The sequence below is a fragment of the Molossus molossus genome, unplaced genomic scaffold (genome assembly GCF_014108415.1).
Source record: "Molossus molossus isolate mMolMol1 unplaced genomic scaffold, mMolMol1.p scaffold_m16_p_11, whole genome shotgun sequence".
In the NCBI taxonomy this organism is placed as follows: domain Eukaryota; kingdom Metazoa; phylum Chordata; class Mammalia; order Chiroptera; family Molossidae; genus Molossus; species Molossus molossus.
In genome coordinates this window covers 36,430,285-36,456,329 of record NW_023425346.1, presented here as the reverse complement: position 1 = coordinate 36,456,329, position 26,045 = coordinate 36,430,285, and the positions used below count along the sequence as shown (strand labels likewise).

General features: G+C 35.2%; 1 pseudogene; it reads right to left on the bottom strand.

Annotated features, from left to right (window-relative positions):
- Window positions 1-23,588: 23,588 nt before the first annotated feature.
- On the bottom strand, window positions 23,589-24,171 carry LOC118624976 (annotated as a pseudogene).
- Between the last annotated feature and the right edge of the window lie 1,874 nt (window positions 24,172-26,045).

Below are 26,045 nucleotides of genomic sequence, written 5' to 3'. Positions count from 1 at the left end.
ATTGTTGAAAGTAAAGATGTCCCTCCTTTTTTACCCCCATTGATCCCCTCAACCCTCAGGCCTTCACTGCCTTATTGTCTCTGTCCATTGGTTATGCATATATGCATATAAATTATTTGGTTAATCTCTTCCCATCCTCTTTCCCTCTGATATTCACCAGTCTATTCTCTGCTTCAATGTCTTTGAATCTATTTTGTTCAGTTCATCAGTTTATTTTGTACATTAGATTTCACATATAAGTTGGATTGTAATTTTATCTTTACTTCTTTTCAAAGATTCTTATCTGATGGTGTAGCTGAATCCCACAGGAGTACTAACTTCTGTTTCCAAGGGGAGGTTTTTAATTGTTATATGATGCACTTTCATTGACCGAAGAGAATGTAGCTGATGGACTCTTCAGGGAAACACAGTAAGCCTCTAGTCCCCACCCTGCTGACTGGAGGTGAAGTAGAAAGCTGTGTCACAGAAATGTCCTGAGGGATCCTGGGAGATAAAACATGGTAAACTAACGCGATTAATTCTTAGGGTGGTTGATCTTCTGTAACCTGTATAAAATGAATGCTATTTTGTCAGTCTAGAGAGTGGTTCAAAAGAACTTTGGGTGGTGGGAAGAAGATTGGTGGAGGTGGAAGAGGGTTTATGGGGGATAAATGGTGATGGAAAAAAAATAATAAAATAAAATAAAGGGAGAAAAATAAATAAAAATAAATAATTATTTTTCAACAAAAGGGCCTTTGGTCAGATGACACCCTAACACTATTTAACAGACCAAGAGCATCAAACACTTATAGAAACACAGCTTACCTCTTTCCAATAATGATTTATACCCTAATGGCAATGCTTTGGACATTTTTCTGTCTCAGACTGCAGCTGGTTACTAGATGCTTCAACTATTTTGTTTTTTAAAAAGCGTTCTGTCTATGGCACATTTAACAGACTTGCTTTCTGTTATTCACTTCTCTTTTGTGACTGATGACAAGGTAAGCATTAGCTGTGGCCAGAGTGCTAGCTTTCATGTTCATGATCATCGAATGCATTATTATCTCATCCTTTGATAAGACAGACCCCACAAAATTAAAGCTTAAAACATTTCTTTTCATTTGTCCAAAAAAATGGGACTCAAAATCAATGGCAGAAACAAACCCTTCAATTCATTGCTTCAAATATGTAGGAGATGATAAATTTTCTTCTTTTAATGGTTTACTTGTATTTGCTGAAATTATAAAATGTAGTTTTTGTTCATAATGGAAGAACTGAGTAACTAAGTAGGCAGGAGAGAAAAGTATGCTGTTATTTTTTTTTTTTTTTAATTTATGGCACCAAAGAAAATATTGAAGGACAACCAGGCCACATTCACCTCATGAGATACTACACAAACATCTCTGACTATATACCTCATTACATTAGAAACAGAATATTTCTACAAAAATAATATGAATTTTATAGCAATATCTTCTATGTGTATTTGGGAACATGCATTGTTTTACAAACATTTTATACTGTCAGAGATGTTTTCTTTAAATTTCAATGTACTAAATTCATAAAATAACTTGTTAAACTCAACTGTAATCTTTATTTTTGTAAAAGCTCATTTGCCATCACAATTGGTAAGCCAGAGCTTTAAATGAGCTACTCTAATATCAACAATTCCAGTGTCACCAGATTGCTTGTAGAATATAAACACTGGATATTGTTGAGTTATGACATATCCTGTAATGCATATTGCTGGATCACAGCGCAGGTAACCTTTGATTGTGTGTGTGTGTGAAAAACACACTGTATTAGGAAAAAAATGCTCTCCATTCTACCCTCTCTTCTGTCCTCTGATCCACAATAATTGGCCCCACATTCTCCCAACCTTTGGCATCCAAGAAGAGTGATCATGGGCAAGGAGCCAAGTGGATGATATTGATGCTGTGCACTGTAATGGGTCCCTCCCTGTATTAAATACTTCATCCATTTAAACTCTTCATCTGTACAGAAATGCTCTCCTTGCTAAATTCACAAATGTGCAGGAAAGAAGTTGAAGTGAATGTCTGCTCTGTCTAATCTGAAATAAGAACACTCTGTGGAGTATAAGGGAGGGCTCTCTTTACCAACTTGCAAAAACAGACATAATAGTAAAAATGTGAAATAATCATTTCCAATATTGAATATCCATGGCTGGCTCTCTTTGAGCAATCAATTATAACTTCAAATTGGATAGAATCCAAGAGGAAGTTATGCATATTTTATATAGAAGTCTAAAGCAAACTCCAAAAGGTTGGTTTTTATAAGATGCTTTTTTGCCCACTAAAAGCTAAAGGAAATGCTACAAAAAAGATGTCATTCTGGATTTGTTTTTGTTCCAGGAGGTCATCAGGTAGTTCCTGTGATTATTGGCTACTGTTTGTCAGGTTCAAGGTTAGGTGATTCATTTCACTGTGTCCTCCACTGAGACTAATCACTTCAGCATTGATGTCAGTAAACAGTGCATTTTATATTTTAGTCAAGAAATGTATTTACAAAATTAGCTAATGTGCTATAATTTTACTCAAATTGATTAAATTTTCAGCCAATTTTTCAACCAAACTAAATAGTTTGAATAATGCATGAGGGTTATTTTGTCTATAAATTATAGTAGTATAAATGGATTGTGAATCAATAACAAAATATTACTAGTGCAATTTTAATTTTTTTTTTTTTGGTTTATGAAAAAATATTTTTATTGATTTTTCTTTTTAGAGAGAGAGGAAGGGAGAGAGAGATAGAAACATCAATTGGCTGCCTCCTTCACACCCCCTACTGGGGATCAAGACGGCAACCCAGGCACATGCTCTGACCAGGAATCAATCTAGGACCTCTCAGTCCACGGGACAATGCTCAATCCACTGAGCCACACCGGTGGGGCTTCTAGTGCAACTTTTAAAGATTAATGAGATGTAGTCATGAGGATGTAAAGTGCAGCATAAAAAATAGAGTCAATAATATTCTAATAACTATGGTGTCAGTTGCATATGAGATTTATCAGGATGATCATTTAGTAAGTTATATAATGTCTAATCACTGGGCTATACACCTGAAACTAATGTAATATTGCATGTCAACTGTAATTGAAAAATTTAAAAATGATTAGAAAGAAGTGTCCATTTCACCCCAACTTTGTAAGCATGAAATACTATTATGTATAGATTTTTATTTTCAAATTTGTTGTCTTGATTTGCTTACAAATGAGAATACATTTTTTAAACATTAAAAAAAATAAAGAGATTCCCTGACCTGTTTGGCTCAGCGGTTAGAGTGTCGGCCTGTGGTCTAGAGAGACCCGGGTTCGGTTCCCACTAAGGGCGCGTACCTCGGTTGCAGTTTGTCCCCAGCCCTGGTTGGTAGTGTGGGCGGCAGCCAAACAATGTGTCCCTTTCACATCGATGTTTCTCTCTCTTTCTCTCTCCCTCTCTCTCCCTCCCACTCTATCTGAACAAAAAAATGGAAAAAAATGTCTTCGGGTGAGGATAACAATAAATAAATAAATAAATAAATAAATAAATAAATAAATAAATACATAATAAATAGATGAATATAAACTAACACTGAGGAAAGCTACAAATTTAGGCCACTTACCAGTACCCTAAGCTAAAAGCCAAATTTGCTAGGCTTGTTTAGCCTTTTCTTTCTTTATTTTTATTTAAGTATCTCCCATGATTTGAAACTGTGACAAGGACCACAATGGAACTAACTGTGCGGGAGCATTATTTTATCTATAAATGCACACTTTCTTTACCAGATGTAACATGGGAAATCTTTACCATTTTTATCATTGCTTAAACCTCTTATTTCTGCTTCAAAAATTTCTGAAATATTGATTTAATAAAAAATTATCTTAATCTACTTAACAGAGTGTTTTCAGGAAAATAAGCTAACACTCACTGGTTTTTTAATGTTTTAGCATAATTGTGTTTAGTTGCAGGTTGCTACATTAAATTACTTTTTATGGTACTAGATCTTTCTGAATAACTAATGACAAACTAACTCTAAAAGAGAACATTTAGGAGGGAGAGATATTTTAAGGAAACATTCAGTAAAATTCCTTAAATTAAAAATGAAAGGCAGGACACTAAATTATTATCTTATGTTTTAAGGTTACTATTTTTTTAAATAAAGTTTTGTTTTTTTTTTAATTTTGATGAGATTCAATTTTAAAGTGTATTAACCTAGATCTTAGGAAAGAGTTCGGCAGTGTGGCTCAGTGGTTGAGCGTTGACCCATGCACCGAGAGGTTACCGGTTTGATTCCCAGTCAGGACACATGCTCAGGTTGTGGGCCCAGTTCCAAGTGTGGGGCATGCAGGAGGCAGTCAATCGATGTTCTCTCTCATTGATGTTTCTATCTCTCTCTCCTTCTCCCTTCTTCTTTCTCTAAAATCAATAAAGGAAAACTTAAATAAATAAATAAATGTTCTTTTTGAAGGATAATTATTAATTTCAAGATTTGAGTACCCCATCTTTGTTTCTTGGTTTCCAGACTGAAATAGACTCAACTCTTTGATAATAACTGCTAAAACAGACACTTCATGGTAAAAAGGACAACTCTTACACACTCTGAAAATTCAAGGTAAGATGTATCACAATATAGCATTAAGAAAATCAACTTCCTTGTAAAAGAAAATCTACATAGACTGTGGGAAAATATATCCCATGACTGCCAAATTTCTAGCATGTTCACCCATCACTTTAACATGCATTTCTATTTTGCTTGAATTATATTTTATAAAGTTACATGAAATACTTTTGGGATAAAATATAAAGAACTGCTGTCTTTCACTTTACCTGCTAGGTTATATTATTAGTCTTTAAATCCAAAGATTTGAATTTTTCTTTGATATAAAACATATACCATGAGAAGGTTGTTTACTTGTGTGGAAAAGAACAAAGGAAACTGTCAACACCTTTGTCCACCTACGTTGAAAGAGTATTTTCCAAATCAAAATTAGATGTCAGTTTCATAATTTTGGTTTCAGAAGTAAGAAAATAAAAAGAACAGTAGGAAGTGGCGTAATTTGACCATAGCATTTGAGAACTGGGAGTTGAGAAACACTCCACTGTATAATTAAAGGATTAAGAAGATAAGTTTGAGATTGTTGAATATTGTGCTCCGTTTCTGAAAGACGGGTTTAGACTGCAGGGAAAAAGTACAAAAACTATCTCAGAGAACAATATTAAAAGCACATAGAATTTTTAAAAATATATAGACACTGTATAAAATTTTATAAAAATAAATTATCTCAGAACACCAAAGTCTAAATAAATAGAGAGAGCTACTGTGTTTCTGCTAGGAAGCATGTATTTTATAAAGATGCCAATTCTTCCCAAATTGATTATACAGCATTTCTGGAGAACTAGTTGGCAATACAAATCAAATGCCTTAAGAATATGCTTATCTTTTTTAAGAAATGTCTCTTAAAGACAGAGTGTTATAGCCCTGGCCAGTTTGGTTCAGTGGTAGAGTGTCGGCCTGCGGTCCAGAGAGACCCGGGTTCGGTTCCCAATAAGGGCATGTACCTCGGTTGCAGTTTGTCCCCGGCCCTGGTTGGGTCGTGTAGGTGGCAACCACTCGATGTGTCCCTTTCACGTTGATGTTTCTCTCTCTCTCTCTCCCTCCCCACTCTATCTGAACAAAAACTGGAAACATGTCCTTGGGTGAGGATAAAAAAAAAAAAAAAGTCAGAGTGTTATAAAACAGGCATTTCTATAAATAGAAAAATCACTTTAATGACCACTAGTAACAGAATAATCACATTAACTAGGATATACAAAGTTTATTACAATATAAAAATCTTGCCTTCAAAAAACATGCCCAGAAAAATATTTTAAGTTGTTGTGAAACTTTTCAGCATGTATTTTATGAGATAAAAGTAAGTTATAGTATACTAGAAACTATAATCTCAATATAAATGATTAAAATACTCAATAAAGTAATTATATATAAATATATAGAGAGGAAAAAAACAGAAAATATATAGATCAAAATTTTATAGCAATTACCAACAGGTAATAAGATTATAAATAATTTCTTTTTTCTAAAACAATGTCCCATAGTTTCCAAATGTTCTTTCATTGGTTTTCTGTATAAATTAAGAAAGATTTCAAACAAAGGAATGTACAAAAAATAGAAATCACATACCACTTAAATTTAACATCTAGTACATTTTTTAAGTATGCAGTTAGAAATAGTAAACTGTATATAGAAGGAGTTAAGAAGGAGATATGCTGATCCAGAAAAGAAGGGTTACCCAGAGAGGATGACAAAAATTTGACAGAGAAATATGGCGCGGCCTTGGCCAATTGTTAGGATGGACATTGGGACTGAGAGTCCCTGGATTTCCAGCAGCAGGAGACGCCGAAGGGAGCTAATGAAAGAGGGAAAGTGAGCAAAATAAGGGCTATAAAATGTTTTCTGGTATATACCCTCATCTAGGAAAAAAAATGGACATCTATACTCAAGAGTTTCTTTTTTTATTTTAACTTCAATATTAGGTTATCTCCTCTTGGTTTTAAGATGTACTTGCAACTACCTTATTTTTAGGATGTTTTTCCTTCTTCCTTGGATTTCCTGCAGGATCCTCTCTTCCACTCTAATCCAATTCTCTAATATTTTATCCCTGCCATATTGATTTTCTTATCATGTATTTTGTACACAAGAAATGTAGTGTATAATATAGATTTTTATATCAAAATGTGAAGCGCCCTTACCCTTGAACTCCAGACTCTAATATCCATAATGCTTTTGGAAAAATTCACTTTTAGTTTTCCACTAACCCAATGTGTCCATCAGTTTTCACCACATACTAGATTTCCTTTCCTGATGTACTTATTTCTAGTGCTTCTGTAACCATTTCTCAAGGTTCAGTTTGGGGGAAGATCTTCTAAGCTCTCTCACCAGGCAGTTGACATACCTCAGAAGATCCACTAACAAGCTCATGCACATGATTGTTGGCAGATGTACTCGTTTGGTAGGGCTGGCTAACAAGATCTCAGAGATTGGGTGGCTGAACCAAGGTATTTTTTCTCACAATTCTGGAGGCTAGATGCCCTAGATCAAGGTGTTGGCAGGGTTGTTTCCTTCTGAGGGCTGTGAAGGAAGGCACTGTTCCAGGCTTCTCCCCTTGGCCTATGGATGCTTGTCTTTTCCTTGTGTCTTCACATCCTCTTCCCTCTGTATATGTCTGTGTCCAAATTTTCTCTTCTTATATGGACTCCATTCATAATAGATCAGAGCCTGCTCCCATGACCTCACTTTAAATTAATTACCTCTGAAAAAAACCCTGTCTTCAAATATGGTCACATTCTGAGTTGCTGGGGTAGGGTAGAACTCCAGAGTATTAATTTGGGGGTCATACAATGCAGGCCTCAGGTTCTGCTGGATGTCTGCACAGAGATCAGTTCCTTGTGTGGCTCCCTTCAGAGTTAGCCAGATGAAAGATAAGAGAGAGCAAGCAAAACATAGCCAGTCTTTTTGTAACCTAATCTTGGAAATGACACGCTATCACTTTTGGCATATTCTATTCATATGACGTGGTGTCTAACTTCAGTTGTTTGTAATTCTCTAGAATTTGGAGTAATTATTTTCTCTGTCTCATCTTTGATTTCTATTGACTAATTCTGAGACAACAGAAATTTCACATCTGATATATTCTTACATTTAGATTTTAGTTTATCAGGTATTTTTACTTTTTTAAATTCGAAGGCAGTTTTTCTAGGGAATCAAATCACTTCACTTTGAGTATTGCTTCTGAGATTGGTGAAAATAAAGAATACTTAGCTTCTTGTGTTGGCTAATCCACAGCCTCCTTTCAAATGGTAGAGTTTTCCTAGCCACCGAGAGGGAATCCATGACCTGGAGAGTAACTGCCTACTTATTCTCACTTGTCATGCTCACCAAAGCTTCACCAGCCAGTGCATGTTGTACATCTCAACGAGAAAGAAATCAAATCAATTTTCTACAGATATATTCATTCTAATTCTGTGACACCAAGAAGTCTGTGAGTGCATTTTCTTATAACAATACGAGATGGCAGGGTAAGGATGAAGAAAGTGAGGCAATAGAGAGCCAGGCCATACTCCTGACTCTGCTCAGTGACAGAGCTAATGTGACGACTTTATAGTGTCTGACATGATGATTGTTTCCAATCCAGTATGTCACCCTTAAAGTGGAAACACGTAATATTAAAGCTATGGGATGATTTTAACATTTTATGCAACAAGACTTCAATTTGCTAGAAGCAAATGGACAAAAATTCTTGGGCCTTATTCATGCTCTATCAAGAATACTCACACCACTGACACCTATACCCATTGTCTCTGAGGTTCCAGCCTATATGAGTGTCCTTTCGAAACATTCATCTGACCACTCCATATGTTTATGACAACTTATAATAAGTTTTTTCATCCTGTATTATAATCTCATGTTTAGTTATCCATCTTCTCTCTTTTAAACTGTAAGCTCTGGGGAGGCAGGAATTATGACTCTTAGCCATCACTGTATCCCTAGTACCTAATTCAATGCCTGGCATGTGACAGGCCTCAAACTACTCCACAAATGAATAGGCAATATTTTTGCTGCTCTCAAATTTGGGTAGAAAGTAGGCTATTATTCGGGTATATCATTAAAAAAAATTTCTTCTGAAAGAACATTAATGGTGTGTCCCATAGTTATCCTACATGGAAGTATTACTCTTATCAGTACCTGTAAGGTATTATATAGTAGTTGGTGTTAAAGCTTGACTCTTTAAGCATCAAGAAGATATTGTATGTAGACAGGTTATTTATACATTGATAAGAGTCTGTTAGTAAAAGCAAAGATTCATAGTATATCTTAAGGACCAGATATACGATTAAAATTGGAAACATAGAACCAAGAGTTTGAAGTTGTGTAAGATTTGTAGCAATAAGAGGTTAATCATTAGCAAGGACTATCAGTGTGATTACAGTGAACATCACCAGGGGATCAATAGCCCATCCTGATAGTTTAAATGACTTTTGTGGTTCGAGAAGTAGGTGAAAGTGAGGTTTAAGAAGAATTATGTTAAGGTCAAAACATGCTGAAAGATAGCTTCAAATGTGTACATTGTAAAAGTCTGTCCAAAAGAACATTATGTTACAAAAGATTTAAGAGACGAGCTCTATGGAACCATGTAGTGGATCATTGGCATGGAAGAGAAAAAACGCCAGCTACTTTGTAAGACTGTATTCTGGTAGTCAGATTAAGATAGGAGGGCGGTTCACCAAAGCTACCATTGACTTTGATGTGTCTTGCTGAATCATGCCTGGTGTCAGAAGAACAGAAAAGTTTCTTGAAAAATGAATACATTACATTCACCACACATGTTAAACTAGATGGAAATAAAGCTGAACAGTGAACAAAATGTAAACAGTTCTTGATTTATTCAGAGACTACAGGGGCTGACAAAAAGGAAAAAAAAAACACGCTGAAAATCTTGTTGTGCTACGTAGGGATATTATATTTACATTTAAGAAAAATTAGAACCAGTTTAGCTAGTGTAATCCAGATGTTTTATGAAAACTACGGTCTCTAGTAAAACCATCACTCATGAGAAATTACACCTTTTTATTGTGAGTCTGGAAATACACAGACCAGCTAAGCCTTCCAGATTATTTTTATAATATAAAAATGGAACATGGCAATGCAATTGAAATCCTTGCTCATAAGGATATACTGAAATAATAAATGTACTATTCTTAAAAACTTTCTTGTATATCATGGTAGTTGAAGTTAAGATACTTTATTTGAATTGTACATTCAACTTTATTGAAGTTTTAAAATCTAAATATTAATAATACAGTATGTGCACTATAAGAATTAAACTCCAACAATGCATTTTAAAAAGAAACACTAGAGAATCAGAATTGCCTTTGTAGTAAATGTCAAAACAGTAACTTAAAAATTGCATTAGTGGCTTTGGCTTAGTTTTTAATGGGAAGATAACACACTTTTAATACTTTAACTACTGATTAGCATCTCCTCACAGGCTCAGAAGAGTAGTCAAGCTTTCAATGAATAGCATAAATAAATTTGCATTCCTCACTTCTGTGCATAGAATTCTTTACAGAAAAAGTGAGGAAAAATTCATCACTCTATGTAAGTGCCCATCTCTGAAGTCAATTTATTTATTGAATACTTTACTATGCACTAGGCTCTGAATTAAGAACTTACCAACTTTATTTGGTCTTTGTAAAACCTTAATAGTAGGTCATCCCAAATGTCAGTTGAGGAAACAGAGTTCACAGAGATTAAGTAATGGGTCCAAGATTACATAGTTAGTCAGTTTTAAAGCTGGGATTTGAATCTAGATCTGCCTCGAATATTTGCTTTCCTATTGCTGTTTCTTTCTATGTTTTCACTTCATTATGTAGATTAATTTCTAGCATTCAAAAAAGAGTTCAGGAAAAAAGTTTTAAAAAGTTATATATAAATTTTGAAATAGAGTTCATAATAGAGATTGAAAACAGGTGCAAATAGTTTAAAAAGTGAATAGGACTAAATAATTTAATATGATTATTTTTGTACTGTTTCTTCTATATTATTCATCAAATACGTGGAAATAGAGTTCAGTTGGATAGATAAAAGTTCATGTTAGTAGACGTTTCTACTGTTTCCATTCTCTTGTTCTCTTCTCTGTATAGATGGAGAACTGCACTCCATGGCCTCTAACATAGATAGCTACATTAGCTAATAAAATATGTCAGTTCTGTCTATGGCCAGGGGTATCTTTGCTCAATTCTCCAGGCCAAGCTTTTCTGCCGTAAGTATTGAGGGAGCCCATTTGGCATGTTTTGCTGTATTAAGCCACTGACATTTTCTTTCACATTTTGTTACCGAGCAGAACCTACCCTATCCTGACTGATAGAGACCGTTACCTCTAAACAGACAATGCTATTCTTACATGACACCATTTCTAATGCACTCATATTTTTAAATATATAAATCATAGCTAAAATTCTACCATAACACCTAAGTTATTATTCATGAGTTGTTTTTAAAATGCAAACCCCTATAGAAGGATGATATGTAAAGTTTATCAATTTCCAACGATTTAGTGTACATTGGATAGTTTCAGCTAACAGTAACTCTATGTAGGTATTAGTCATGTTTTTGGCATTAGTGCCTGGGCAAGTCCAGGTCAGAGTGAGGACAGGGAGAATTTACAAAATGGTTTATTAAAAGAGCGGGGGGAAAAAAGGGAGAGAGTTGAAAATCATAAAAAGTTAATTTTGATGCTATCCTAAGTGAAAGCAGGTCTCCCAAAGAGACTGCACATATCCTACTGTTTAAAAATTTATACTTTAAAGTGCATGAGAGAAATGAGGTAGAAATGTATTTCAATTTCATTTTATTATGTTTTAATACAAAAACATATAAAATGAATGTTCAGTAATGTCTGAACCCAGAAAAACCCTTTTTGGTAGGAAAAAAGAAGTATTAACTCACGTTGACTGTTTGAATAGTTTGTTAAAAAAACAAAATTAAAACCTGACCCCTTTCACCCCAGCTATCTTTTTTAGCAAAGTTAACTCTTGTTACCAATTTTTATACATCTTTTCAAAAAATTTTATGTAACATCTAACTTCATCAGCATTTCCTTCTCCACTTCTATCCTCATTTAGATTTATATTTATTCAGTCATAAATATATAAATAGATATAGTCTTTGTATATACATGAAAGGTATCATATCACACAAGTATAATACTTTATTTTTCTCTTAATAATAACTATGGAAAGCTTTCTACATCAGCATATATCTTATTTTCTAATAGTTGGGTCTCATCATTTTTTTTATCTTTATTGAGGTAAAATTGACAAATAAAATCATAAGTTATTTTAACTGGACAACTTGAGCAACTTTAAAATTTGGCAACTCTGGTATGGAAAAACTAATATCTTTTGCTTTATGCTTTTCTTAAATTATAAAAGAGATCAAGTATATTTTTAATGTGTTTTTCTGACATTTAAATTTTTTGTACATATTTGTTCAGTTTTTAATCATTCATTTAAGTAATTACTGTGAATCAAGAAGGTTCCTTAGCTGACCAAAAACAACTGAATTTGTATCTAAATCAGTTTTGTTCTGTCCTATATTTTTACGTACATCCTATTGATTTATGAGAAGTCAGGAGGGAAAAAAAGGAAATGGAGAAATTGAATGAGCAGGGGGTAAGATGAAGATGATATATAAGAATGAAAGAGAAACAGAAACAACTAAACAAGAAAACAAAGCAATAGAAAAATATGACAAAAATACTTTATTGCTTCATTTTCCCACACCCCAGAGTTAGAAAAAAAATGGAAGATTTAGCACAAAGGAAGACATTTCTGATTTCTTTATCTATTGTGAATTCAAAATGTTTGCCAAATTCAAAAATAGCTATCATTTTTTCTTTGCTTAGACTAGGATTAACAGTGAGTCTAAAATGTTGCCTCCATGCTTCTGAAATTATTGCATAGCTTTTTGTTATTTTCTTCTAATATTAAGAATGTTCTTAGACAGTGTCTTTGTTCGGCTTTCAGATCTAATTCAAAATAATAGTTTTATTGTAGACATACACCATGGATTTAGCTTTCTGTATAATCAAGTGGTATAAGGTATTGCAGTCAACATTCACTCAGAGAAGAAAACATAACATTATTTTTTCGGTAATACTGATTAATTTTTAGTATAAGCTCTTACTATATTTGGATTGAGGATTCATAATCAAGCCATTTTAGAGTTACTACCCTTGACCATATCCTTACCTCTAAATTCTTGAGATTTCAAGTAGAGAGGTGGACTAGACAGTACAAAAGTGGGGTAGGCATAACTGGTCTATAGCTGGTCTATCTCAGTATCCATTCCCACTGGAATCCAATGAAACTCAGTCCACAGAGTACCTGCTGAGTGGTCCCAGCTGGACCTTAAGCCATGTTGGGATCCATTCTTTTTCTGTCCTATGTTTCTTTCTACCACTCTCACGTGTAAGGACACAGGTCAGGACTGACTAAGTCTCTATACTATTCCTATGTGACCCTGAAGCACACAAGAGTAGACCTACTGATCCTAGGCATTGCCAGGGTAGGAGGAATTCTGAGAGGCTGTCTCAAGCCAGGTTAGCCTTGAAGTGTCATGCAACAATTTCAGGACTCGCCATAGCATGTGAACTGGGTAAATAAATTGAGCCACAAAGCTTAGCATTTTAGCTCTTTTCTCCAGGCCCACTACCCTTCATTCTGCTTCCCCTTGCAATCAAGAAAACTGCATGGTATAGGGTAGGAACAGAGGTAGAATTTGGGGTAGGAAAACTGACAAGTTTTGTTATAATAACTTGAATATATTGCTTATAGCCTAAATGCTTCTTATTTGCCTGTGAAACTCAAAAGCCAAGCATGGACTTCTTATTTCCTCTTCCTTTTATGGTGCTATCTTTCCCCCAAAACATAGTGCACAATGCTTAGCCAATTGCATGTGAAAGTGGTCACGAATCGAAAGCACGTATGGGGGAAACACAGGGAGTATTAATCACAATGTTGTCCTGCCAACACTATTGGCAACAAGTTCCCAACCAAGAACTAGTGTAAATAAAATAGTCAAGTGATTTACAAAGTTTTTAAATTTCTAAACCAATTACCATTGCCATTAAAGGTTTTGCAACCACATCTTTTACAGTTGCTTACCTAGGTATTTTGATCTCACCTTTTATCACCCTCAAACTTATTAGATAATTATATTAGGTCTCCTTAGAAAATGTACAGGTTAAAATACCTATGATGACCTCTTCCAAATGCACAGCACCCTAGTCTTCTCTTTCCCACCACTACCTCACACACAAACGGTAATGCTCAGAATACGGCCAAGTGTCTGGTACACTGAACAAAGATAATAGAGGCAACTTCTTATTTGTCTCCTTAATTTTAGCTTATTTCCTCCCCAAGCAATGATAATTTCTTTCAGGTTTTATTTCAATTTGAGACAATATTGATTGTCCACAAACCCTATACACAAGCCACTAATATCCAGATGTACTTATTATAAACATTTCTTTTCCATGCCTGTGCAGTTATGACAAAATGCCAATCGGCTTAATAAAAAATAAAACAAGAGTACATTAGGTTCATCTAGAAGGGGCTTTAATAGAAGACAAGAAATGATGAAAACACTTTTCACCATGGGCACTTCATTTTCATTGAGGAAAACGTGATTCAGACATGTTGACAAGCTAAAAGCAGCCTTGGCCAGGGCAGAGGAAAAACTTAGTGCTTTGGTAATCAAAGTGGAGAACTTCTAAAATAAGAAGTCTAGGAAATGTTTCATCTAGGGAAGGCACAGAGCCTGGCTGCACTAAGGTTGAAGCAATTACTGAAATGTCAGGGCTGCACAGTAAAGGGAAGCTGCAAAGATTCTTATGGAGAATGACCGGCTTTTTAAAAAAAAAAAAAACATTCACTTTACAAATGTTTTCAGTAAATGTATGTTTTAGAGGTACTTAGTCAGAAATCTTTGGGACAGGTAGCATCAGGAATGAAAGACAGAAGCAGCTGAGAAATTGAAAGAAGCTTCTCTTGGATGTTAATGCTTTTCTGAAATTGACATTTTTGAGGTACCAAAATAATAATAATGATAATAATAAATTTAGTAGCTGCAGTGAAGCACCAACGATGTTTTGTTCCTTGAAGAAAGCTAATGGCGTGCTGTGGAAAGATGACAGAGGAAACGCAAAACCTTGGTGTTCTTTGTCCTTACTGAACACACTTCAAAATCAATGTTTCAAGTTTCTCAAAACTGATCTAGAGGAGGAATGCCAATCTTACACAGGTGTTTTCAGAGAATGTATACAACCGGCTGTGATAAATAATTTCCCCCTATTGCACCTTGATTTAAAAAATTTCTGAATACAGTTTGGCCAGTGTGGCTCAGTGGATTGAATGTAGTCCCATGGACTGAGAAGTCCCCGCTAGATTCCCAGTCAGGGCACATGCCCAGATTGTGGGGCTCGATCCCCAGTAGGGGGCTAGCAGGAGGCAGCAGATCAGTGTTTCTCTCTACGTCCATGTTTCTATCCCTCTCTCCATTCCTCTCTCTAAAAAAAATCAATAAAAACATTAAATTTTTTTTAAATTTTTGGATACAAACTTCAAAAGTATCTTATTCTCAACCATTTTCTTAGATTAAAGTGCACTTCAAAATAGTAGTTTTTGTTATTTGTTTTTTGCTTGATTTCCACAATAATATTCACACCTATGTCAAAATTTTGTGTTATATAAAAAGAATGCTTGAACAGGCAGAATAGATTTTCCTTATTTTAGTAACGGTCTCTGTACTAAACTTTTGTTCACTTGTTTCTTATTTATTGATTTGTATTTTCAATTAGAGGGTCACTTCATTTGAAGGATGCTTTCATATTTTATTATAAACAAATTTATAATAAATAACAGGATTTTACTAAGGATACAAGCAGACAGTGGATTAAAAAGGAAAAAACCACTCAAACAAATCTTAGAAGAGTACATTTACTATGGACAATTTCTGGTAATTGTACAAGACTTAGCCACTCAATATTATGCAGTGTATTATGTTGTGTTTTTAAGGAAGGCAATGCAAAGATAATGTGATTTTTGGTCTTATAAAGACAAGTGAACACTTTAGAGTATTTTTAAGGCAACGTACAATTAAATATAAGTATTATAATATAAGCTGAATACACGAAGAAGAAAAAATGTGACTTGGTGTTCTTTTTTTTTTTAAATCCTCACCTGAGGATATTTTTCCATTTGTGTTCAGATAGAGTAGGAGGCAAAGTGAGAGAGAAACATCGATGTGAGAGAGAGAGATCGATTGGCTGCTTCCCTCACAGGTATGTGCCCTTAACTAGAATCAAACCTGTGACCCTTTGGTCTCAGATGGACACTCTAACCACTGAGTCAAACCGACCAGGGATAGACTTAGAGTTTTTAATTTTACTTGAAAATTATATATTTTTGTCCAAGATAGATTCGTGTGTGGGAAAAGAATGAAGAAAATTTATAGAAAAAAGGTAAGTTGTGTTCGTAAGTGAATAGTTTCTGTAATCATATGAGTGCTTTTCCATTTAATAACTTGGAATTTTGCCCAGAACAGAAATCTGAAAAGTGAGTAGGATACATCAGTATATGAATGAGACAGTGTGGGTTACCATGCACCTTCCCTATTAATTCAGACAATAAACTAAAAAACTAAATTTCAAAATTGCCACAGTAAAGCAATCAATACTTATTTAATAATATTGTCTGTGTCAATATTGGACTTGATTCTTTTTTTTTTTTTTTTTTTTTTTTATCCTCACCCGAGGACATTTTTCCATTTTTTGTTCAGGTAGAGTGGGAGGGAGAGAGGAACAGAGACAGAGAGAGAGAAACATCGATGTGAAAGGAACACATCGAGTGGTTGCCACCCGCACAACCGACCAGGGCCGGGGACAAACTGCAACCGAGGTACGCGCCCTTAGTGGGAACCGAACCCGGGTCTCTCAGGACCGCAGGTTGACACTCTAACCGCTGAGCCAAACCGGCCAGGGTTGGACTTGATTCTTTCTCTATCAATATAATGTAACCAAATTAATGTCCTAGATACATTTTTAAAAGTAAAAGCATTATGATCTATTTTGATAACTCTGCATGATATTATTTTAGTAACACATTTGATTTTCTAAAGAGCACAGAAATGTCTTCCCCTGTCTCTATTTCTCCCCATCCTCCTCTATTTACTTATGAAAAAGAAAAATATTGTATTACTTCTTAGTTGTCCCACTAAGTAAATACTCTTTTTTGTAAAAATACTTTGGATTAATTAATTCCACTTCTGTAAAAATGGAACATGATTCAGATATTTCCTACTTTCAGAGAATATGCTTGAACATTTGCAGAATTTGATCAGAAGTGCAGGACAGGAAGTTATTTTGTTCTCCATTAAATCTTAACAGAGATAAGTTTACCAAAAGAAGGAGGCATAAGAGGAGGAGGTGGGGAAGGAAAAAGGGAGGAGGAGGGAGATGGGTGGGACAGGGGGAGGAGGAGGAAGGGAGAGAGGGAGGAGGCATTTATCTGTCAAAGGGATCATGGAAAAGTGTAAGTGTAGAATTTTGCCTTGATAATTGATTTACCTGGTCAAGTAAACTCTGCATTCAACTGAAAATCACTTAAAGCTCCCTTTATATAAGACATAATCAAATTGATATCTTACGTTATACTTTTTTTTTAAGTAATTGAAACGGCATCTTCTATTAAAAAATATTTTCTGTGATTATGAAATTAACTTATGCATATCAGAAAAAAATTGGAAAAAGAAAAAGAAGGAAAAAAATATCCCCTATAAGCCCACCATCCAGTGATATTCACTAATAAGTTTTATATTATAATTCAGAATTATTTTCTTGATTATTTTTAAGATACCACTTATTATAATTTAGTTATGCATATTTATATAGTATATTTCTTATGACTATCTCCTCAATCATTAGAGGTTATTTATATACATAATTTAAAGATTGTAAATATACATTAGTTTATAAAGCGTGATAGGCATCAGCATGTATTTTTTTCTTTATTGATTTTAGAGAGAGGAAGGGAGAGGGAGAGAGCATATAGATTAGCTGCTTCCTGCATGCCCCCCACTGGGGATTGGGCCCACAACCTGAGTATGTGCCCTGACTGGGAATCAAACTGGCAACCTCCTAATGCATGAGTTGACGCTCAACCACTGAGCGACACCAGCTGGGCTGTATTTCAACAACTTTTCTGTAAAGGTCTATTAAAAATTAAATTCTATTCACCATCAATGTGTAATTAATTATAAATTATATCAATTATAAATAAGTAAATGTATATTTGGTGTTCCTGCCTCTGGGTGTCTTAAATTACTTTTAGATTCAGGTATGCATTATTATTAGTACTCATGGCTAGAGTGAAAGTTGGGTTTATAAGAGAATTAAGATTAGGGTCAAATTTATAATTAAGGTTATATATGGTTTGTTACTAGAATTTGCTTTCAGATTATATTATTCAGTTTAGGTTTTATGGCCCAATATGATTTCTAAAAGTATATAGATGTGGATTTGTGTTATGTTTTGGGATAAAGTAAGGACTAAGATTGGTGGGAAGAGACAGATCATAAAGAAATAGTGAATACCATGTCACTTGAGGTCTTCAAAAATCTCTCCGAACAAAAAATCTCTATTTTTCTTCAGCAGCCTTTATGGCACTATTCCTTGTGCAAACTTGATTAGATACTTTCACTAATGTGTGAAAGTAGCAATGCTTCCTCCAAAGAGGTTAAATGAAAATAGTATCTTGTATTACATTTACCTGGATTGGCTTTTGAGATATGTACAATTTTTAAATATCAAGGTGGCCACCAACAATGCCCTAATCTTAAGGATGCTGAGTGCTTTTCTTCTCTTGACAAGCAAATAAAAGAAAAGAATAAGAAAAAAGAAAAAAATCCTCTCTTCCAGACACCTAAAATTATTTCCATAAAGGGACCTTATTTCTATATCACATAAAACTTAAGTGCAAATATACTTAATATAAAAATAACAAGTTTTATTATTCAAATTAAATGGCAAATGACTGATTTGATATCCAGTAAAGTAATAAGAACAGGTTTGACTATGATAAGAGTATTTAATGGGTGAAAGGTACAAGGACTAGGTGAGGAAAAAAAAGTACCTAAAAAAATATGTATAATTAAGCACCTACCATATTAACAAGGGATTAAGAGAAATGAAGAAAATAAACATAGATCTTATGCAAAACTGTTGTGCAAAAGGTAGATTTTAAAACTCTAGGAATAAGAGCAAAATTATATATACAGGTGTGGCAAAAGTAGGCTTACAGTTGTTTGTATGAAAAATAATACAATAAATAATAATACAAGAATAAACTCTGTTTTGTGTACTCACAATTGCGAACCCACCTTTGCCATACCCTGTATATATTATATATGTGTATATATATAATAAATATATAACAGCTATTAAAAACCACTCCCAAAGAACAGAGCAAGATACAAAGACATGAAAAATATTAGATAGGAACTTACAGAAATGAAAACGCAAGTAGATTTACACATGGATAATTGATGTGACTGAAAGGAAACTGAAATAGTAAAACAACAACAAAAAACCAAACCCATATTTAGACATATAATACACGATAACTTTCCTGAACGAATAAAGATTAAAATAGCTCATCATAATCCAGAAAAATAATAAAATAAGAATACTTAGACATATACTGATGAATTTATCAATTTTAAATCCAAAGAATGAATCTTAAGGAACCTTGACATAAGAAACTACATGTGTAGAAAAAATAGAGGCTATTTTCAGACTTCTGTTAATCAACAGTAAATGACAGTATACACTGAAGCTGGGTTTTGGCTTCTTGTGTGATAAAGGTCCCAATTTTAAACTTTTCATTTAAGCCCAGGTACTATATAGAAAAGCTAAAACTGATAGAAAACTCAGTCTTTCTGGCCTTACAAATAAGAGAAGAGTCACTGGAAAGTGAAAGAGGAATCTTGGAATACAGAGATAATTTGGACATCAAAATAAATAATCATAACAGGGGATTAAAACTCATTGAATAGAGTAAGAATGTGAGTTCATGCTGATTTAAATGAATGGATGAATAAATGAATTGGGAGGAAAAAACTTTTTGTTTGTAATGGAGTGCCAACTGACAAATGTAGAAAAAATTATAGGGGATAGGAAAAGTAATCATTTGGTAACCAAAAAACACCAATGGATGTTTGACCTAGTAGGTAAAAGTTTGAAGAAATGGAATATTCACATAATTCAAAGCATTTCCCTACAAATGCTTATTAATTTAAAATGCAAAGAGAATAATTTTACAATCTAGAAACTTGACAGTAACCAACTTAGATCAAATAATCAAAGTTAACATCACCAGTAATGGGACAAATCAAAATCATTATTACCTACTAGGAAGCAATAAAATGATCACATCATCACCTCTTTAATATTTCTGTCAAAAATGTGTGGCCTGAATCTTATCATAAGATAGAAAAATATCAGACAAAGTAGGTTGAGGGACATTCTGCAAAATGTTTGCCTTATGATCTTAAAAATGTTCCCGATGAGGAACTGGTAAATTCTTCTAGATCAAAGGAGCTTAAAGAGATATGACAACAGAATGTGGCACATGACCTTGGATTGGATCTGTTAGAACAATTGCTCAGGCTTAAGTAGAGTCTATGAAATCCATAGTAAGAATATCTATCTCATCACAATTATTGAAAAAGCAAATTCAGAACCTGTCCTCATCAAGATGGCCTACTGGCATTATCATAATATTTTTTAAAAACTATATTTAGAATTATTTTCCAGTAACATCAACTTTACCTATTTTTAAATTGCAAGTTCTTTAAAAGGAAGCTTATTTTGTATGTCACTCAGAACATTCTACATATGTGACAACTTAATGTTTTTATAAAAATATTTTTTCTTCGTTGATATTAGAGAGAGGAAGGGAGAGGGAGAGACAGATAGAAACATCAATGATAGAGAACATCGATTGGCTGCCTCCTGTGGAGATTCGACCCACAACCTGGGCACATGCCCTGACTGGGAATCGAACCAGTGACCTCTTGGTGCATGGGTTGATGCTCAACCAGTGAGTCACACCGGCCAGACACAACTTAATGCTTTTGATACATGGAATCTTAGGGGGGGAAGGTCTATTCTTTCTGTAAACCAGCAACCTAAAATCTTTTTTTAAAGAAACATTAAGCTCTAGAGACCATTAAGCAAGAAGGTCTCACAGAAATAAAAGCATGTATGAAGAGCATGCCTATGAATATTAATTAAGTTCTCTGAAAATAAAAAGTCAGAAACACAGTTGTGAACATGACTCACTAAAGAAAATCCCAGCAGTTGTGACTCTCGTGTTTTGTCCTTCAGGTAACATCAAGCAGTGGTCTGTCACTCTGCCAAGCTGCCAGGGAGCTACAGGTACCGAGGGAGATCCATGGCAAGGTGGTGTCACCAGACACTCAGGGAGGTGCAAATGAAAAGACAGATCTAGGTCTTGATTGTGGCCCTCTAGTAACTTACCAGCCAAAATTCAACAGCTGGTATTTTCAATTAAAAACAATGTCAACAAGTATGAAAAAAAAATTAAAAACCAGCAAACAAACAAACCCCTAATGCTCCAAAATGTGTAACTCTGACTTAGGCCAAAAAAAATATTAGCTTGATCAGAATATAATTTCTGACCTCAAAAGTAACACAGAGTACAGTTTATCCAGAGTCACAGACTAGAGAGGTGTGAATGCTAAGCAGATGTAAGCCCTGTGGTAGATGCTTCTAAGAAGAAAAGCAGCCCAAGTTATTGGGCAGGAGCCATCCCTTTTGCAGCTAATCAAAACTCACCACTCACCAGTCTTTGGGGTATTAGTACATTGGCATGCACCAATTGTCGGTAGTGTGCTTGGTTTAAGCAAGCTACTCCTGTATGCAAACCTAACCCTGAGCCCTTGTTTATGTTCCTTTAGATTTTACTCCAACCTTGTGAAATTCTGGAGACCAGACTTGGCAGAGCTGTGTTTTGATAAGTCACTAAGTCAAAACAATTACCATTCAGATGATTGCCTTTTGTTTTCCCACTAGCAGTTATATATTTTTTTCTAGTGGAAACTATCACCAAGGGCTCCCACATGAGAGAAAAGGAAAACAATGGCTTGTGTGAAGTCATGTTAGTTGTAACACATTATGAAACTGAAAAGCATAACCTCTTCCTAGTAAATGGTTTACAGGGTAGAGGAGAAAACCTCTAAGCACAAAAGAAAACAAAAAGTACATTTTTTAGTACCTTTGGGGGCCACCAGAGGCCAGTAAACTTAACTGAGGTACCAGGAACATGATTTCTGACATACATAGCTTAAGGTAGTCACAAGATTTAGTGACTGAAACATCTGCCTAAACAATGAAATAGACACTCTGGTCCTGAGCTGTGCCAGAGTGTCAAAGACAATCAAGATACCTGACTGTTTCCCTGAGAATGAGGACAGTGTAGACATTGAAGAAATGGAAAGAAATACTTCTAGGATGGATTCAGCAATCTGAAAAAGAATGCTGGTGAATAGGGGAAGGGATTGCATATTTTAGATGAACAGTCTGCGGGAAAATCCACTGAAGGCCCCAAGTTCATACACTGTGTTACTCAAAATGATTTAACTTACATTAAGTCTTACTCCACAAGTTCACCCGCTATGAAATTAACACTTTGCTACTACATGCCTGCAGTGGCTTCCACGTTAGACCACCACGTTATTGCCAATAACCATTTGCTCAATAGCAGCTGTAAATGCCTTCCACAGAGAGGAAGCTACTTTTAAGACTTAATAACACTCATTCTAAAAGTCTTTGCTGAAAAGGGCTGGATTGCAAGGTTGCTGGAATTAGCCTTTTTGTAAGGAACAGAAAAGTTTCTTTAAAATGATGGTAAGCCCATTATGAAACATGGCAGCATAAATGTGCAAATATATATGCATGTAGGTATTGTATGTGAAAAGGGATAACTAGGAAAAAGAGAAGCTACATCCAATTGATCTTATCACTGTGGCTTAAGGACAATCTATTTATTAAAATGTTTTACTTTTAAGGAGCTGTATATGAATAAACAAATACAGACATTGCAACCTTGAAGTTAACAGAATGACTTCAAGGGCAGGCTTTTTCTTGCGCAGTTTAACCTATGTCAGTGAACACATGACTGATGAAGAGGATGGATAATCCACAAACCAAGAATGTTTACGTCTTGTTTGTTAGGAAAGCTTTCACCCATAACAACACATGGCTTAATCAAACAAGGGTTTATTTTTCCTTGCATTACAAGAGATAGGGGGGTAAGTGATGTTAACATTGGTTCATCTCCTCAAGGATTCAAGATCCCAATATCTTTCCACTCTTCCACTTTACCATTTCAACAGGTCAACTTTTTTTTTTAATTTTTAATTTTTTTATTAATTTATTTTTGTTACAGATGTTTCTCCTTTTTCCCCCATTGACATCATTTGCCTGATCCCCCCTACAGGTAGAATTTTTATCTTTAGGCTCCATTGTCTCGTGGTTGCAACATGGCTAGTAGAAGTCTAAGCAACACAACATCTTAGAAGTTGTGAAGAAAAAGTAGGAGAGTGGCCAGCCTCTGTCTCTATACTTTTATTCGGATACAAAACATTCCAGAAGTTCCCACTGATAAACATCCCCTATATTCCATTGGCTAGTATTGGATCATAGGCCCATTTCTAGTATGTTTTTACAAAAACAGGATCGGGTTTAATATTTAAGTTGCTGTGAGGTGACAGAGGTCTTGGGGCTGTATCCCGGGGACCTCAGATGCTGAGCTGTGAGTGGGGCCTCCACTCTCATGTGTACAGATGTCCACAAAGGAAAATGGTCGCGCAGTGTGCTGCTGGGATACCGCCAGCTGCCCTACTGTGGCCAGATCAGATGTGGGTCCCTCCAATCCCAGGTGGGCCGGGTCCCTCCTCCCGCAGCCACACTAGGAGTGGTCCAGGAGCCAGTTCTGAATGTCTTCCAGGACTTGGTGGAAGAGCTCCTCATGGGACTTCATACCATCCAGCTACACTACTTCCACACTATCAGCCTCCATCGCTTGCTTATACTTCTGGTACACGGGCCACACGTGGCTGTCCAAGAGGCCGGGGTATCGAGGACCTCGTAGCTTCAAGTACTCCTACTCCACTTGCATTGCTCGCAGGGGACGGTCAGGAGGTGCCGTGGGCTGTATGAGTCCACAGGGGCTTTGCAGCTGAATGTAGGAAGCCTTCTGGAGGCGGGATGTGGGTGTTCAAGTGTCTGGTTGGACGATGACCCTGTGGGCAAGAGCAAACTTCCTGGGGTTGCTCCCCTAGCCCTGCATGGTGCTCAGCATGGCCCATGTCCGGGGACTCCAGCGTATCCTGCTGCTGAGGCAGTCCTTCCCAACTGCGACTGGGTCTTGGCGCGGGAAAGGCATTCTGATGGAGGGCAAGGCAGTTGCGCAGCACCTTGAACAGGCTGTTGGTTGGTGCGGTCTTGCCGCTGTCTGTCTGGCCTCTGATGCCCACAATGCGACGGGGATTTCAAACAGTAGCACATATCCGTCTTATTAATTAGCACTGAGAACGTCAATGACTGCTCATATGCCACAGTACAGCACATTACTTAAAGCAAAACAATATTAATATGGTTATGTGCATTTAGTCTCTTCACTGGTCAAGAAATCTGTTCTCTGGTTTTATTTACAGAATAGGACTTTTTCGCAGTGGTTTAGAGTAGCTCCACATTGCAGATGAAACGATAGCAAAATATGAAACTGACAAGTACAAACGATTTCCTAACCTCAATTTTTAGCTTGAAATCTTAGTTTCACAGTAAAAGTAATTACCTTAAAAATAAATTTACCAACAAAAGCCTCCTCCATGGTCAAGTTTGAATCCTATAATACACTTCAGCAATGCCATCCTTCACTGTCAGTCAGGTATAGACCTGGTGAAAGAGAAGTTAATGGGACCATTGAAACTACATGTTATTTTACTTTTTAACTCAGGCCTCATTCTGCTTCTGCCATGTTCAGAAAAAATAAGGTCATCTTGATGACCTGGAATGATGTGTACCTAATATAGTCCTCCTTTTTTAATAGGAGGTATTTCCAAAATTTTCATGATTCATAAAACAATATTTATGCACCTTCATATTAACTTTCCAAAATTGTAGATTCAAAATCATAGAGATCTAGGCAAGATTTCAGATTTGATTAGTTGTATAATTAAGGCTAACTGCATATGACTTGCTTGCAATTTGGGAGCAAAACTGCAACAAAAATCCCATTCTTGCACCTCAATCATAGCTTGTTGATTTGTTTTATTTTTTACAACAATATTGAATTCAATTCATAAAGAGCTATTTGGTGGGATAATATGTTTTGAAAACAAGCTTAAAAGTTAACCAAATTCTTATACTGAAAATTACAAAACATGAGAGAAATTAAAGAAAACAAATAACGAAAGTTTATCGTGTTCATAGATTAAAAGTCATAATATTGTCTGGCTGGTGTGCCTCAGTGGTTGAGCATTGACCCTTGCACCAAGAAGTCACTGGTTCGATTCCCAGTCAGGGCACATGCCCAGGCTGTGGGCCCGATCCCCAGTGGGGGGCACGCAGGAGGCGGCCAATTGATATTCTCTCTCATTGATGTTTCTATCTCTCTCTCCCTCTCCTTTCCTCTCTCTCTGAAATCAATAAAAAAAAAAACTTTTAAAGTCATAATATTAAATTAATTAACTAATCTTTTGATTCAATGCATACTAAATAATATTCTTGCAAGATTTTTTAATTGAAATTCAATGTATGATTCTAAAATTTGTATGAAAAATTAGAGTTCAATTACAATCAAGGCAAATTTGAAGAACAACAAAGCTGGACTATTTATCTACCAAAGAGCTAAGCTTTTATAAAATATAGTAGCTAAGACAATGTTACTGGCATTGAATTAATTAGAATGAATTAACCATAGAAGAGAATAGAACTCATTATTTTAAACATATATTTATGTATAATCTATGGTATTAATAAATTCTTCTGATTTATGACAAAAGCACAACACAGTACACAACATGGTATGGCACTCAATAAATGGTACTGGGTCAACTGTAATCCATTGGAAAAAGTGAATCTTGACTCCCTACCCTATATAAAAATTGACTCCAGAGGATACAGATCTAAATATGAAAGGTGACACTATAAAGCTTTTAGTGACAAACACAGCACAATAACTTTTTACTCAGGCACACATTTCTGAAACAGGACACAATGAACAATAACAATAAAATTAAAAATAATAAATTAAGCTATATAAAATTAAGAACTTACATTCATTCATAGCCCTGAAAGTTAAAAAGTATATCCATAAAAGAAAAAAAGATATTAATAATACATACATCTGACATAATAGTAA